The sequence below is a fragment of the Cyanistes caeruleus genome, unplaced genomic scaffold (genome assembly GCF_971803275.1).
Source record: "Cyanistes caeruleus unplaced genomic scaffold, bCyaCae1.hap1.1 HAP1_SCAFFOLD_127, whole genome shotgun sequence".
Taxonomy (NCBI): Eukaryota; Metazoa; Chordata; class Aves; order Passeriformes; family Paridae; genus Cyanistes; species Cyanistes caeruleus.
Genome location: NW_028255924.1, coordinates 304754 through 321432, shown reverse-complemented (window position 1 = coordinate 321432; position 16679 = coordinate 304754). Strand labels below are relative to the sequence as shown.

Genomic DNA, 16679 nt, shown 5'->3' with positions numbered 1-16679 from the left:
CCCTGTGTCACTCTTTCAGGAGATTAACGTAGTTAGGGACTGGACACATCCTCTGTAGGACTAACTAGAAAAACAGCTGAAGCTCCAGCAGATCCTTAATAAACTTTTCAGGAATAAAATTGTGTTATTTCAGTGTGCTGATTTTTTATTCATCTAGTTATTATCTTTTTATTTCTTTTCTCTTTCTGACTTTTCAAAAGCTGATGTTGCACAAAAAAGTGAGCTGTGGAAACCTGAAGCAAGCTGGGCAATTAGGGCTCAACTGCTCCATCTGCTTCACAGAGAATTTTTATTTGACCCCAGGAATGCTGGTTACTCAAGCAGACTAAACAATTTTGATTCATTTCAGCATGTGAGGACTGGGGTGTGCAGCTTCAGGCCAGGCTGGCAGGGTTGAACAGGAATTCCCAAACAGCACTGGAGTCATGGTCCCCTCAGCATACCCTGCTCCACCCAGCCCCAGCCTGCTGGGAATCAGGCTCAGACGTAAAAGCATGAATTCTGAATATCTCAGGATTGCTGTGTCGCTGCCCGCTCGGCCCTTCACGCCCCGGCTAGCTTGTGCCAAGCGTCAGCGGCACGAGTGGGGAACCAGGTGAGCACTGTGTGGCTCGACCTGGAACCTGTAGAGCTCCTTTGGGCTCGGGCTCTATAGTATGCAGGGCGACACGAGGTGCAGTAAAGGGAGAGAGAGTGCTCGGAGTCCTCCAATTTCCCAGGAACAAGTTTATTCCAGCAGGCGCAGGGAGAAGGCGATGAGGGACAGGGCTGGGATCTCGAGGAGAAAGTCCGAGCCGAGACCCTGGGCACCTCTGTGCGCCAGGTTTTAAAGCTCGTGGGCGGCTCATACAACAACCAATAATATGGCAGCAGGGGAGGTGTTGTGGGAAGGGGTTACAATACTCAAATCCAATGGTAGGGACTTGGGGGAGGGAGGATAGCTATACAACCAATAGGGCATCGAGTAAGGGGTGATGAACAGGGAAGGAACCAGAACAAAAGGTGTGGTGTACATAGACTGATAGGGCTTGGGGGTAGGACCAAAGTGATGGATGGGGAACAATCTGGAAAGAGGGGAGAGGTTTACAATGACAGGCAACTGGGAACAAACCATATCGGGATAGTGGGGAGTAACTGGGGCAAACCAACTCTAAACTCAACAAAGGTGAACAAACATACTTAATGAAGGTAAACTAACAGGCGGCAACATCTCCCCCTTTCTTTTTTAGAAAGAGGAGGTTACATCGGCAGGAGGTGCAGAGGGTTCAACAAACCAGTCTTGGGGTACGGGAGAAGGAGGAGGTGAAGAGGGAGGAGAAGGAGCGCTAACAAAATTGACTTGAGGGGAGGGGGATACAAGATGTAAAACTGATTGAACTAAACATCTTCTTAAAACTGCAAACGCTATTAAAACGATGAAAACGACAAAAACAATCCATAAAACAGTCTTTAAAATGGACGAGAGCCATCCGGAGACCCCCCATCCCGAAAAAAGACTGCTGACCCAGTCATTAGTCTCTTGGTGTATTTGGTGGATCATGCCCTTCATTTCTGTGATGGTTTTCTTGATGTCTGTGCTCCTGGTGGTCAGATTCATGCAGCAAAGTCCCTCAAATTCTTTACAATCATGATTATGGAGGAGCAGTAGGAAATCAATAGCAGCGCAATTTTGTAGCGTTGCTCGCCTGGTTATCTCCTCGTCTTCGAGGAGGTCGCTCAGCGCGGTTGACGTTAAATTGGCTTGCTTGACCACCCAACACTCTAATTGGCCTAATTCTCCGAGGGCTTGTGCCGCAGCCAACCATGGCAGAAATACTGACACAGCAACCCGTTTTGGTTTATTCCAATGAAAAATTTCAGAGTCGCAATCAGGGTCAAGATCTTCGAGACTGCGCTTCTTAATGACCGAATTATTCTTTCGTTCCCAATTTTCAATTTGAGATGTATTGGGCGCAAACAAAGACAACCGGCCTAAAGTGCACGGCCCTCCGAGAAGGCGAGAGGGGATGCCAGCCCACGCTCAGTCCCCACAAACTAAAAATATGCCCTTAGGCAACTTAAGAGGGTAGGAACTGAGGGTTGAGGGCATCTTAACATGGGCGATGTTCTTGCACCAGGAGGCTGCTTGAAACTGTTTGTTGTCCTGCATTAAATTAGAATAAGGAGTAGGATCTGAGGGGTAGTAACGGAAATGGATACAATAGGGTGCGGGGGAGGAGTTTAACAAATCAAATTCTTGGGGCTCAGCGGTTGCCCTTTCCAAGAAGACCAGCCAGTCTCTCCATAGTAGGAGAGGGTTCTGGACAGGCCTCTTAATCTTGTAGGTGAGTGCAGAGTGGGCCACTCGCTGAGCTGGCCTCCCTTGATTAGCTTCGCTGAACAAACTCAACAGGGAATCCGGGTATTCATTAGGCTTTAACGGGATCCCCACCAGGCAAGTGGTCATCGGATTTCCTGCTGCTCCTGTGGATAGGCATAGCTCATCCCGTTGGAGGGACTTTGCCAACATGACCCAAACATTTTGTTTGGGTTGGGGCACGATCCACATGTTGATCTGGGTCACCAGCATCATCAGGAGTGCAGTGGTTGGTGCAACGATCGGGGTGGTCATCTTTCCAATGGCTCTTTCTGAAAACAAAACATACGAAAAACATAACTTTAACTGAAAAGAAAGGTAGGTTGACATAACAAAAAGGGGCTTGGGTTGTTTCCTCCTCCTCCTCGGGATGGGGGATGGCTCATCCGGACACGACGTCATTGACATCCTCGACCCTATCTGGTGGCCTGCTTGGATGTCTGGGGACATAAGGTTTCACCCATCTTTGTGGGATCCACCTTAGTCCCTGGGGCGAGGATATGCAAGCGTACCCCCGCCCCCAGGTCACCAGATCGAAAGGACCCAAGATCTTCTGGGTCTCAGGGTCCCGGACCAGCACTGGAGGGCGCTGCTGCAACTGGTAGTTCTTGTTGGTCTTGAAATGCCAGGCCACTGGAGGGTTAGGGTCCTGTTCGGAACAATTGAGAAAGTTTAGCGTGTAAAGGGCTTTGCACAACCGCTCTTGTGGCGTGCAGCCCTTCACAGTCTCCCTTTGATGAGAAAGGACACGCTTGAGTGACTGATGGGCTCGCTCAACGATCGCTTGGCCGGTGGGGGAGTGTGGGATGCCTCTCTTATGTTCCACTCCCCACTCCTGCAGGAATTCCTCCAGTTTCCTGGAGGTGTATGCTGGGCCATTGTCTGTTTTTATTTCTTTGGGGACCCCCAGTACAGAGAAAGCCTGCATTAGGTGCTTACAGACATGCTCGGCTTTCTCTCCTGTGTGGGCAGAAGCAAAGACAGCACCTGAGAAGGTATCGAAGGAAAGGTGTACGAACCGAAACCTGCCAAACTCAGGGACGTGTGTTACGTCCATCTGCCACACTTCGCAGCTCTCCAGACCTCGAGGGTTGACCCCCGATCCCAAGGAGGGCATTGCGGTGGATTGGCAGTGCGAGCATGTGGCCACAATGGCTCTGGCCTGATCTTGCCGCAGGTGGAATTGGCGGACCAGACCAGGCACATTTTGATGGAACATCTGATGGCTCAGCTTAGCTTGTTGGAACAGATCTGGGAGCTGAGCCATGGAAACAGGGGCAGCGAGGGAATCAGCTACCTGGTTTCCCTCGGCTACCGGGCCAGGGAGATCCGTATGTGACCTTACATGCATTACAAAAAATGGTTGCTTTCTGTGGGAAACAGCATGTATTAGCTTAGAAAGCAACTCAAACAATTTCGGGTTTGAGACCTCCTTCAGAGCAGCGTGCTCTGCTCTGGCAACTACCCTTGCAACATAGGCCGAATCAGTGATTAAATTGAAAGGTTCAGGAAACCTCTCAAAGGCTCTGACGACTGCATCCAACTCAGCAACTTGTGGAGACCCTTCCACATATTGAATATCTGCTTCCCACTGCTGAGTTTCGGGATCTCGCCAAGTCACTACAGACTTGTGAGATGCCCCGGATGCGTCTGTGAACACAGTCAAAGCTTTGAGGGGCTTTCTGCTCCGCATTTCTTTTGGAATCGGTTCAAATTTTGAATTGAAAAATTTGTGGGCAGGGGCATGGACCGAAACTTGGCCTTCAAAACTATCTAAAGCAATCTGGAGTGTCTCATTCTCCCAAAGTAGTTGATTAAACATTTCTTTTGTCAGCCTATCTGGAGACACTTTGTCCCGAGACAAGCTGACTGGTACTCGAACGCATGCAAAATCACACCCAGCCATCTCCCGAAGCCGAGCTCGAGCTCTCCCGATGAGCTGAGCCATCAGCTCCTGTGGCCGGGTGATACTTTTGGACCTTTGATGGCTCAAGAAAACCCACTCTATGATTAAGAGGGGATCCTTAGAGCCCTGGTCCCACTGAAAAATCAGCCCACTGAGGTGTGGCATTCTCCCGAGTATGATGAATTCAAAAGGCAGGGTCGGTTCGTACCGATGTGCTTGCCTTTTGACAAGCGCATCCTCCACTTTCTCTAGGGCTTTCCTCGCCTCTGGGGTCAGAGTCCTGGGAGAACTCAGCTCTTTCTCCCCCTTCAAAAGTGTGAAGAGGGGGGCTAGGTCTTCCGTGGAAAGGCCCAGCCAAGGCCTGACCCAGTTTAAGGTCCCACACAGCGAGTGAAGGTCCGCTAAGGTTTTCGGATTGCTGTTTATTGCCAATTTTTGAGGCACAACAGTCCTCTCAGCAATCTGCAGACCCAGATACTTCCAGGGTGGCATCCGTTGAACTTTATCCTCCTGGAGTTGAAAGCCTGCAGATGTTAAAACCTTAACCACTCGGTCAAGTGATCAGGTAAGTAGATCGTCATGGGGGGCGCACACTAGGACATCATCCATATAGTGATCTATTTGCGCACAGGAGACAGCAACGAGGAGACGTACCACTGGCAGATGGTGGGTGAATTCTTCATGCCTTGTGGCAAAACCCGCCAGTGGAACCTCCTCATTGGGGCTTCTCGGTTGAGGGTTGGCACCGACAAGGCAAACCGTGGGGCGTCATCAGAATGTAGGGGAATTTGAAAGAAACAGTCCTTGATGTCGATTATGGCCAGATTCCAATTTCGGGGGAGCATAGTCGGGGTAGGCATCCCTGGTTGAAGGGGCCCCATGTCAACAATGATTTTGTTGATGGCACGAAGGTCATGGAGGAGTCGCCACTTGTCTTTCCCCGGCTTTCGGATAACAAACACCGGGGAATTCCAAGGGCTGGTAGTTTCTACTATGTTACCCTTATACAACTGCTCCTCCACGAGCTCGTTGAGCGCCCTTAATTTGTCTTTTCGAAGCGGCCACTGATCAATCCAGATTGCTTCATCAGTGGTCCAATCGAGCTTCTGGAAGGGGCGCTCTACAGTGGCCGCTATTAAAAATCCCGAGGGGTTTTCGGGATTTCAATCTTTACCCCCCATTGTGACATAAGGTCCCTCCCCCACAAGGGAACCTGAAAATCCGCAACAAATGGGCGTAAATTTGCCAATTGCCCATCCGGTCCCTTAATTTGTACTATGCTCTTAGATACCTGCGCCAATTGAGTACCCCCTATACCCTGAACCTTCCCCGCCACGGGTTGCAACTCCCAATGTGACGGCCATCTCCTTTGGGGGATGATTGTCACATCTGCCCCTGTATCAAGCAGACCCCTCAAGTTGACAGATTCCGCACCCTGCTTGATGCTGCAGTCGATGATGGGTTTATTTTCACCCACCACCTCTGCCCAGTAGACGCTTGGTGCGTGGTCGTCTACCGGGACTCCCTCTGGGACAGGAATGTACTGAGCTATGATTTGCCCTTTTGGGAGAAAATATGGTGGGTGAATGCAGCGTGCTAAGAGGATGAGATCTTCCGGACCACCCGGAAAGGTGATCGGGGAGATCTCAATCTCTGGGGGTGTGTGTCTTGTGTCCCCGATGGCGATGAACTTACAGTTGTGTCCATTCCCTGGCTGGTTCTCCTCCAGTGGGTCCACAGCTACCACCGTCCAGTGCTGGGACCGGAAGAGGATGTCTTTGACGGTGATAAGGTGTCGCGTCCGGTAAATTTGCCACGTCCGATGTTGCTTTCCCACCCCCTCCGCAATACCTGCCCCATTTTTTGCATCGCGCGGGGCAGGTTCGCGCCGCGCTCTCAGTTTTTTTGTTTTTTATTAGCTGTTCCCTCCAGTACCCTCTCCCCAGATCCATTTCCCACGAGCCCCTGGCGTAGGTGGGCGGTGGGACAGTCCCTCGCCATGTGACCCAGTTGTCCACATCGGTAGCACTGAGTAGTTCTTGCTGGTGGAAGGATGAACTGGCCCGACGGGTGTTGGGTCACTGCCGCTGTTGGTGTTCTCCTGGCTGCCTGTGGTGGTGGTGGTGGTACCCTGGACGCCCCCACTAACGGAACTTTCTTCTCACATGCATCAATGAGGACGTCCAAGGTTGGCGGTGGATACATGGGCAAACTAAATATAACCTGTTTGCAGATGTCATTACAGTTTGCCTTAGCCATTTCTAAGACAAGCTGCTCTTGTAGCTCAGGTTTATCAACTTGTCTTTCTATTTGCTCCTGTAAATGTTTAATAAACACGGTAAATGGCTCATCGGGGAACTGTTTAATATTTGAGAAGTTGGTCAGGGGTTCCCCCCCTGGCAGGATGTTAAATACCTTCTCTGCGGCCTCCGTGATCTTAGCTAAGACAGGCCGGGGTAAAACCCTTGCCTGTTCTTCCGGCTTCCCCCAATTCCCTTCACCGCACAAGTGATCTATCGAGAGGGGGTTTTCGTCCGCGTCAACCGCGGACTCCTCGCTGCGCAACAGCTCAGGAAGGATGGCCTCTAACGACTTCTTCCACCTCTCTTTCCACAGCCTATAATCAGCTGGGGAAAGGAGGCAGGCAAACAACTCTTTTAAGTCGTGGGGGACCATCTCGTTCGCGGAGAAGGTGGCTTTTAATAAACCCTTAAAGTATTCACTTCTCCTGCCAAACTCTTTCTGGGCTTTGCACAGCTCCCTCTTTGTCTGGAAGGAGAAGGGTTCCCATTCTCGGTACCTCCCTCCCCTTCCTCTAAAACTGACCGGTGTGGCAAAGGGAATCACTACCTGTTCCGGGTTCTGGCCTTCAGGCCTGTCACTTCCTGTCCCCGAAGCGTGGGAACCGGATGGGACAGTGTGGGAGCTGGGAGGAGGGATGTGGGAACCAGGAGGAGGGGCGTGGGAACCGGGAGGAGGGGCGTGGGAACCGGAAGGAGGGGCGTGGGAACCGGAAGGAGGGGTGTGGGAACCAGAAGCCGGAAGAGGCGGGGCTGGAGGACCGACTGAGGAGGAGGGCTGAAGGGAGGAGCAGCGGCCGGAAGGGGTGGGGTTTTGGGAGGTCACACTTTGGAGACACGCCCCTGAGGAGGAGGAACCACCCAAGGGGAAGTGGGAGGAGTCAGGGTAGGATGGAAGGGAGGGGCTAGGGAGGAAGGGGTTGGTCATTGAGGGAAGAAAGGGGTTCTTGGAAGAAGGAGCACAAGGGGGTGGTCCGACCATGCGGTCCCTGCCATCTTGTACCCTTTGGAGGCCATTTTGAGGGTTAGGAGAGGGGTCAGGGAATATAGGGGAGCATTGGAAACTGGGGGAAACTGAGGCACGGGGGTTAGAAGAGGAATCAGCGAACATGGAGGAGCCTTGGAGACTGGGGGAAACTGAGGCATGGGGGTCTGAGGGTAAAAACTGGGGACTTGTAACCTGGGAAACGTTTAACTGAGGGCTGATAACTGGGGAAACAGAGGAATGGGAAGACACCCTGGCAGCTTGGCCAGGGCTGCCAGGGCAAGGGTTCTGGGAGAGACGTGGGGAGCCAGGGATCCTGTTACCCTTGGGGGATCCCTGAACAGGACAACTTGCCCTGCAGGTCGCTCTGCAGGTCTCCCTCAACTCGGGATCAGGGGGAGAGGAACATGGGGATAGGGAAACTGGGGAAACTGGGGAATTTTGTGGCGGCTGCTTCTGCATTTTCTTTTCCTCTATTACAGCAGACCGAATTAAAATAAATAATGTTACAAATTTTTCCACTGAATTATCACCTCCATTAACTATTTCCGTTAATTTGGACCCAACCGCATTCCAGAATTCTACAGAATTTTCTTTGTCTGGGGTTACATTTGGGAAATGCAGGAACAGCCATCTCACAAACTTCTTTACCCTCCCACGAGAAAACTTCTTATTCCCCCCCTCAAGGGTACCCACAACTTGGTAAAAAACTCTCTTTTGCTGTGCCGAAAGACGTGCTCCCATCTTGTCAACCCTGGCACAGCAATCCCACCGCCCCCTGCAACCAAACAACAAATCAACTAAAATAAAAATACGGGTCCGGACCGGGCTACACACACACTCCCCACAAGGGAGTTTTCACACACTGGGCGCCCCCTTTTCCCACACACAGGGACCACTCACCCAAGTCCGGACAGTTGTTGCAGGCGACGTCCACACCTCCCGAGGCGACCGTCTGCACGTCTGACGGCTGCCGCCTCGACCTCTGGGAGCGCAACTCGGCAAAAACGAGTCTGCTACTACCAGAGCAGCTGCCGCTCACGGTCTTTGTGAAATAGGTCCACCAACCTCTCCGGGGGTCTCTACGCCTCGCGAGAGGCCCCACGTTGGGCGCCAGCTGTCGCTGCCCGCTCGGCCCTTCACGCCCCGGCTAGCTTGTGCCAAGCGTCAGCGGCAGGAGTGGGGAACCAGGTGAGCACTGTGTGGCTCGACCTGGAACCTGTACAGCTCCTTTGGGCTCGGGCTCTATAGTATGCAGGGCGACACGAGGTGCAGTAAAGGGAGAGAGAGTGCTCGGAGTTCTCCAATTTCCCAGGAACAAGTTTATTCCAGCAGGCGCAGGGAGAAGGCGATGAGGGACAGGGCTGGGATCTCGAGGAGAAAGTCCGAGCCGAGACCCTGGGCACCTCTGTGCGCCAGGTTTTAAAGCCCGTGGGCGGCTCATACAACAACCAATAATATGGCAGCAGGGGAGGTGTTGTGGGAAGGGGTTACAATACACAAATCCAATGGTAGGGACTTGGGGGAGGGAGGATAGCTATACAACCAATAGGGCATCGAGTAAGGGATGATGAGCAGGGAAGGAACCAGAACAAAAGGTGTGGTGTACATAGATTGATAGGGCTTGGGGGTAGGACCAAAGTGATGGATGGGGAACAATCTGGAAAGAGGGGAGAGGTTTACAATGACAGGCAACTGGGAACAAACCATATCGGGATAGTGGGGAGTAACTGGGGCAAACCAACTCTAAACTCAACAAAGGTGAACAAACATACTTAATGAAGGTACACTAACAGGCAGCAACACAGGATGAAGTTAAATTTCAAGAATTAAAGAATGTTCTCATAACTACCCCAGTATTAACTTTGCCAGACACTAATAAAGAGTTCCAGTTGTTTGTGGACGTGGTTGGACAAACAGCACAAGGAGTTTTGACCCAGGAATGGGCAGAAAAGAAAAAGCCCATAGGATTTTTGTCAAAAATCCTAGATCCAGTTAGTCGGGGCTGGCCTACTTGCCTGCAAGCAATTGTGGCAGTAGCTCTGTTGGTTGGGGAAGCGAAAAAGATAACTTTTGGAGCCCCCTTGGTAGTTTACACCCCACACGATGTAAGGAATATCTTACAGCAGAAAGCGGAGAAATGGTTAACTGATTCAAGGCTTCTGAAATATGAAGCAATGTTAATCAGTTCACCGGGTCTGGAACTAAAAACAACTACTGCACAGAATCCTGCGCAGTTTTTGTTTGGGGAACTAACAGGAAAGCTAATTCATAATTGTATTGAGACAGTAGAACTGCAAACCAAGGTAAGACCGGACTTTCAGGATCAGGAACTGAAAGGAGGGGAGAAATGGCTCCTCAGGGGTAGTTGAAGGAAAGCGAAAATCAGGATATGCCATCATAAACGGCACGACAGGGCAAACTATAGAATCAGGCCCCCTGCAGGCAAGCTGGTCTGCACAGGCTTGTGAGCTGTATGCTCTCTTAAGAGCTCTTCAGGGTTTGAAAGGAAAAAGGGGGACCATTTACACGGATTCAAGGTATGCATTTGGAGTGGTTCATACTTTTGGAAAAATATGGGAAGAAAGGGGTTTGATTAACACCAAAGGGAAGGGGTTAATACACGGAGAAATAATCAGGCAAATTTTGGAAGCAGTCAGAGAGCCACAAGAGATATCGGTTGTTCACGTGAAAGGACACCAAACTGGGTGGCAATTCCACACAAGGGGGAACAATTGGGCAGACAAAGAAGCAAAACGAGTGGCTTTGTTAACAGTAAGTATTCCTGAGATAGTCCCAAAGGAATCACCAGAGGTTTCCATGCTCCCCTCGGAAAAGGAGCTGGAAGAATTCAAAAGGGTAGGAGGCTACCTCGAAAAAGGTAAATGGTGGTTACCGGACGGGATAGAGTTAGTCCCAAAGGGAATAGCCAAGGGAATACTCAGAAGGTTACACGAACAGACACATTGGGGAACCAGGGCATTGGCAGAACAATTCTTAAAGTTCTTTGGATGCAAAGGAATCTTTGAACTTGCCAAGCAAGAGGTACAGGGGTGTGTGATATGCCAGAAGGTAAATCGGGCAAATTTTAAACAATCAACTTGGGGAAGCAGGCCGCTCTCATACCGGCCGTTTGAAAGAATCCAAGTAGATTTCACAGAACTACCAAAAATTGGTAGGAATAAATATGTGCTGGTAATTGTAGATAAGTTAACACATTGGGTAGAGGCTTTTCCCAGAGCAAAGGCTACCACCCAAATGGTGTCAAAAATTTTACTAGAAGAAATAATTCCCAGATATGGGATAGTGGACCATATTGATTCAGATCAAGGCACACATTTTACTTCAAAAATCATTAAACAATTATCAGAAGCATTAGGAATAAGGTGGCAATATCACACCCCCTGGCATCCTCAGAGTTCGGGGCAAGTGGAAAGAATGAATCAGACATTGAAATCACAGTTATCTAAACTGATGATTGAAACAAAGATGTCCTGGATCAAATGTCTTCCCCTGGCATTGCTGAATATCACAACCATGCCACATTCTGGAACAGGATTATCCCCCTTTGAAATGCTATATGGAATGCCATATAAGCATGGAATGCCGGTAGCCCATCCTCAAGTGGAGGATGTGCAAATCCAACTGTATCTTATTTCTATCAATAAAAACTTACAGGAGTTAAGAAGAAGAGGATTGATTCCCCAAAGCACAACATTGGGATTTCCAATCCATCAGATTCGACCGGGAGATAAAGTACTGATCAAGGTGTGGAAGGAGCTCCCCCTCAGTCCTCATTGGGAAGGTCCATTTCTCGTCCTTCTGACTACAGATACCGCAATTCGAACTGCCGAGAAGGGGTGGACACACTCTTCTCGGGCAAAAAAGGTCACGGATTACAATTCTTCTGAGTAGAAGGTCACTACCCCTCCAGGAGAATTGAAAATCAAGTTTCGGTGTCACCACAAATGACAAGCGAAGGACAGATAAGTTGTATACATCCCGATTGTTACTGTTTTCCATTTGTACACTTTGAGTGTGCTTATTGTAAGCAAATTTGGGTGGCTCATTGCCTGGGAGGGAACCAACCTAGGGGTTTGTGTAACCAGTGCCTAGAAAAGGAATTAGACCAGACCAATCGTTTCCTGATACTTGCTACCCGGGTGGGCTTGTTGGAACTAGACTCTCCTGAGTGGTTCCAATTTTTCCAAAAGGGGTTGAGAGGGAAACTCGACTGCAAAGCAGAACCTCTAGTGATCGAGTGCTGCCGAACAGTAAAAGTACCGTGTAGGATTGATCCGATCAAAGCATCTCGGTGGGCTACCTTTAAGAGAAGGTACGCCATCAGGACTTTAAGGGCCCCTGAAGACAGTCCCTGTTGCCGAGAAGATGGTTATCCCCGCCGTATGTTCCTATACGGGCGAAGGGCATGGCAGAGGGATGCAATGGTGGGGAATCCTGATGATCCTGAACCTAGCCATGTGCTTGGCCGAGGGAATGAGTCCCGAGGCGCCTCTGGGGGAGAGTCCCCCGGGGAAGTGTGAGCAGTGCCGGACTGCCACAAAAACCGAGCGATTGATCGACTGTCCTCCGGAACTGCATGCAGGGGTATGCTGGTCGAATGATTCCCAATTGAATCTGTGTAAATTAAAGGGAAAGGTTTGGTGCTCCAACCCAGGAGCAAGTATTATGGAAAAGCAATTTCGGACCTCGAGAGAACAAAAGATTCAAACAACCCACCTCCGAAACAAAAGAGAGATAAGGGGAGTCCCTCCAATTTTGGTCTGCGGACAGTGTAACAAAACTGTCTGGATTGGGGGGAAGAGGCAATCAACTTTTATAGCTTATTTTCAAGTCAACCCTCTTTGCTACAATAAAGCAAACTTAAAACCGTGTACTATTGGGGGAAAAATGTATTGGGAAGGGAAAAATTTAAAACACAAAATGAAAACTTCTTTTAATAACGAACCTATAATATTAGATTTGTTAAAAAGCAATGATGATCGAGTATGTTTACAGTTCGACCAGGTATTCTGTTTTTCTAAAGATGAGGAAGGGTTAGACCCTGAAAGTAAAATAAAACAGCTAACACTGGAGCTAAAAAGACGAGAAATGGAAAATAAGAAAAAGAGGTTAGAACAAGAGAGGCTAAACTCTCTCAGTGAGCAGTATGAACAATTAGAAAAGCAATATGATAACTGGGGGTTGCCCAGCCCCAACCAGAACCTATTTATAGATCTAATGCAAGAAATTGCCACCGAATTAGGTCTATCTAACTGTTGGATATGTGGTGGTTTAAAATCGGCCAAAAGATGGCCATGGAAGGGAGAGGAAATGACCCCAGAACAATTGCTAAAATGGACAGGACTAAAATTATCCAGAACTACTCGGAGACCCGAGGGATGGGTAATTGATAAAAGAATAATTGGAACTTTCTGCATTAGTCGGCAAGGGAGAGAATTTACCGATTTGGTAGGGTACACCCCGTGTGTGAACACTCTCACGGTAAATTCAGATAGCAAAACAAAGGTCTGGCAACCAGAACCACCCGAGGGTTATTGGAGCCACTCTCGGGAAAATAACTGCGAATGGGTAGACATAATTGGACTCTGATGGAATAAAAATCCTGGGGCCAATCCCTTCCATGCATTTAAAGGCCTGAGGGAATATTGGGAGGATCCGGCGAAAACAAACCAAGGTTGGGAGGCACCAGACGGAATTTACTGGATATGCGGGAAAAAGGCATAGAGTGAGTTACCAAGAAAATGGAAGGGATCCTGCACACTTGGGATAATTCGGCCCTTTTTCTTCACGTTACCTAAAGACGAAAGTAAGTCTTTAGGTGCTCCCCTCTTTGAAACGTTAGCACGACAAAAGAGGGAATTAAAGCGAGAACTACTGATAGCCGGAGGCAATCATAAGTGGAAAGGGGAGGAATGGCCTGCCGAGAGGATCATTCAATATTATGGGCCTGCCACATGGGCAAATGACGGCAGTTGGGGTTACCGAACCCCCATTTATCTCCTCAACGGCTTATTAGGTTGCAGGCTGTAGTAGAAGTAGTCTCAAACCACACTTCAGAAGCCCTAGGACTCCTAGCAAAACAACATTCACAGATGAGAGCCTTTGTATATCAAAATAGATTGGCTCTCGACTATTTGCTAGCAGACGAGGGAGAAGTGTGTGGAAGATACAATGAATCCGAGTGTTGCATGGAGATAGATGATTACGGAGAAACTATAAAGGGACTAGCGGCTGAAATAAAAAAGGTGGCACATGTGCCGGTCCAGAAATGGAATTCCATTTTACAAGCCTCCTGGTGGGAGCAAATCTTTGGACAGGGGGCTTGGTGGAAGAAACTAGTGTTCTTTATAGGGTGTTCGGTTCCCGGAATTGTTTTTCTACCTTGTTTAATTCCTTGTCTGATCAGATTGATACATTCTGTAATACAAGGAATGCAAATTGCCGCCCTCCCAATAGACCCGGAAAAAGCACAAGGGAAAACAGCCCCTCTTTCTAAACTAATGAAGTTAGAAGAGGAAAGGGAAAATAAAAATGCACTTAAAGCCTTGGAAAAGTTTGAAAATGAACATATGTTGTCTCAAGAAAGTAATAGGGATTCGCCAACAGATTGGGAAGAAAACGAAATAGATTAGGGGAAATGTAAAATATTCCTCCTACAGTAACAGTTTAATAAAATACGAATTTTTAATGTGATAAATTATTAGGCGGGGGACTGTAATAAATTAATCTATGAGTAAAAATTCGTAAAGGTATAATTAAAATATATATGTGATTGCGATGTCATAAAAAATATAACATATAATGGGAATAAGTCCTTCTCCGGATCTGGTCGAGATTCTCCTCCGAGAGGCAACAAATTGCAGCCAAGTACCCAGATAACAATCACAAGCAGGCACATCAGCCCAGAAAGAATGGGCAGGACACGGGCCATCGAACAAACAAAGGAACGGGCCCGGACGAGATATCGCCGAGCCTGAGCACCTCCGCCCTGCCCACCTGTGTTGGAGAAATGGAAAAACTAGACAAAGGAAGAGGAGACAGCCGAGATAGCCATCGGCTCCAGGATGGGTTCCACCTCTCCACCCTAATGGCCGGGACCAAAATGATATCAAAAAGACATCCTGGACCTCTTTACATATGAGGAGCCTCTGCCCAACGTCTATGGACCCTGTTCTCCAGTGCCAGGAAATCTATTCTTCAGACAATCAAGAACCTCTTAACAAAGGATGCCTGCTTGGAATTTGGCCTCAGAACACAAACTGCCTATAAAAACCCAGGCCAAAGGACTCACAAGCGTGGATTTGGGAGCACCTATACCCTGCGTATAGACCCTGTCCACCCAGCGCTGCGCTGCTTATTTTATTGTGGTTTTTTCTCGTTGTTCAAATTTATTATTGTTTGATAATAAATTTTCTCTTTTATATAACCCGAAATTGCCTTTGCATTTATAACATGAGGGACTCTGTCCCCTGCGAGGGACCCCAGGCTGCAGCAGGACAAGGATTCCTGGCCCTCAGGGGGAGGCAGTGACATGACCTGACTGTGACCCCCATCCCTGTGCCTCTGGGCGGGGAGGGGGACGGAGAGGGGCACAAAGTTAAGCCCGGGAAGGAGGGACAGCTGGAAGGAAGATGGATTTCCGAAGGAATCACTTTCCTTCTCGTTTTCTTGTTCTGACACGTTTGAGAATAAATTCAATTAATTTCCCCAAGTCAGGTGTGCTGTGTCCGTGACCAAGGATTGAACTGTCCCCACCCTCATCCCGACCCCCGAGCCTTTCCTTGTGTGTTCGGCTCCCCGCCCGGGACAGGAAGGAGAGTCACAGAGTTTTGGCCTCGCTCCGGCATGCCCTGCTCCACCCCGGACTCACCCCCAGCTCGCAGCGCCCTCAGCTCCCGGGCACCCCGAGCTCCCGGCTCTTCAGCGCAGCGGCGCTTCCTTGGCCTCCTGCCCGGGCCGGGCCCAGCGCCGGGGCCGCTCCTCAGCCCAGGGGTCCGAGAAATGGCGGAGCTCAGCCCAAGGCAGGCGAGGCCGTGCCGTGTGCAGAGCCCGCCGCTGGCTGCCATTGGCTGCTGCTGCCGTCACTCGTGGCTCTGGCGCGCGCTGATTGGGCAGAGCGGGGACAAGCCCGGCCCCGCTGGCGCCCCCAGGGCGGCCGTGGGGCAGGAGAGCCGCCATTGCCGGAGCGTCTGTGCGGGCCCGGCAGCGGCGGCAGCAGCGGCCGGAGCCCGGTGAGGCGGCGGCGGAGCTCGGAGGCGGCCCCGGCCATCGCAGGTGGGAGCCGCGCTCGGTTCTGCGGGGGCTCGGGGCTCGCTGCGGGCCCGGGAGGGGGCGGCAGGGGGCTGTGGCGGGTGGCTTGTGCCGTGGCCGGCCCGTGTTGGCCCTGGGCTGAGGGCGCTGCGGGAGCGGCTGCCCGCGGTCTCCTTGCCGCTGGGGCCTCGGCAGGAGGCGGTGGCGGAGCAGCGCTGGCTCGTCCCGCTTCGTGTCGGGAGGCCGGAGGTGGCTGCGCTGGGCCCGGGGCCGGGCGGGAAAATTCCCGGCGCCAGAGGTTTGTGTGGCCCAAGGAGCCAGAGGAGTGGTGTGCAAGTGACTTTATTGCTGCCCAAAGGGAGAGGCCATGGGGCATTTGCCGTGCGCTCTCTCCAGGTGTTGGAGGACGCGGCCTCGTTTTTGTCCTGATTTTCCCGGCCGCATGTCCCTGTCCCTTTGCCCAACACTGGCCGAGGTGCTTGGAAGGTTCAGCCTTCCCGAATCGCCTGCTGCATGTCCTTTTTGTATAACACCCGATATTCCTGGCTCTGTGAAGTGTTTGTTCTTTTGGAATTTCAGGAATGTAGCGGGACTTGGTCTGAGCAGCAGTCCTTGTCAATTAGTAACATTTTCTGAAACTGATGGTTTCTCCCATTGCTTCCTTATGTGTAAGTCCCTGTCCCCATCTCCAAGCAGATTCTCTCATTGCCTCTGTTTTTTCTTCCTGGGTGTTCTTTGGTTTTGGGATTGCTCTCAGTGCCCTCATTCTCTGTCCTTTTGTAGCCGTTTGTGGCTCAGGAGGCCTGGCTGCCACCTGCATCCCCTTGCTCAGCTGCTGAATGAGCTGCACTCAGCAAG

At 50.4% G+C, this 16679-nt stretch overlaps 1 long non-coding RNA gene across 1 annotated transcript; it reads right to left on the bottom strand.

The window, feature by feature from the left end:
* Positions 1–711: 711 nt before the first annotated feature.
* LOC147646078 (uncharacterized) lies at positions 712–15571 on the bottom strand. Its single transcript, XR_015281977.1, has 2 exons — positions 12288–15571; positions 712–12185 (listed from the first exon to the last, which is right to left on the bottom strand). It is a non-coding gene; the product is annotated as an uncharacterized LOC147646078 (long non-coding RNA).
* Between the last annotated feature and the right edge of the window lie 1108 nt (positions 15572–16679).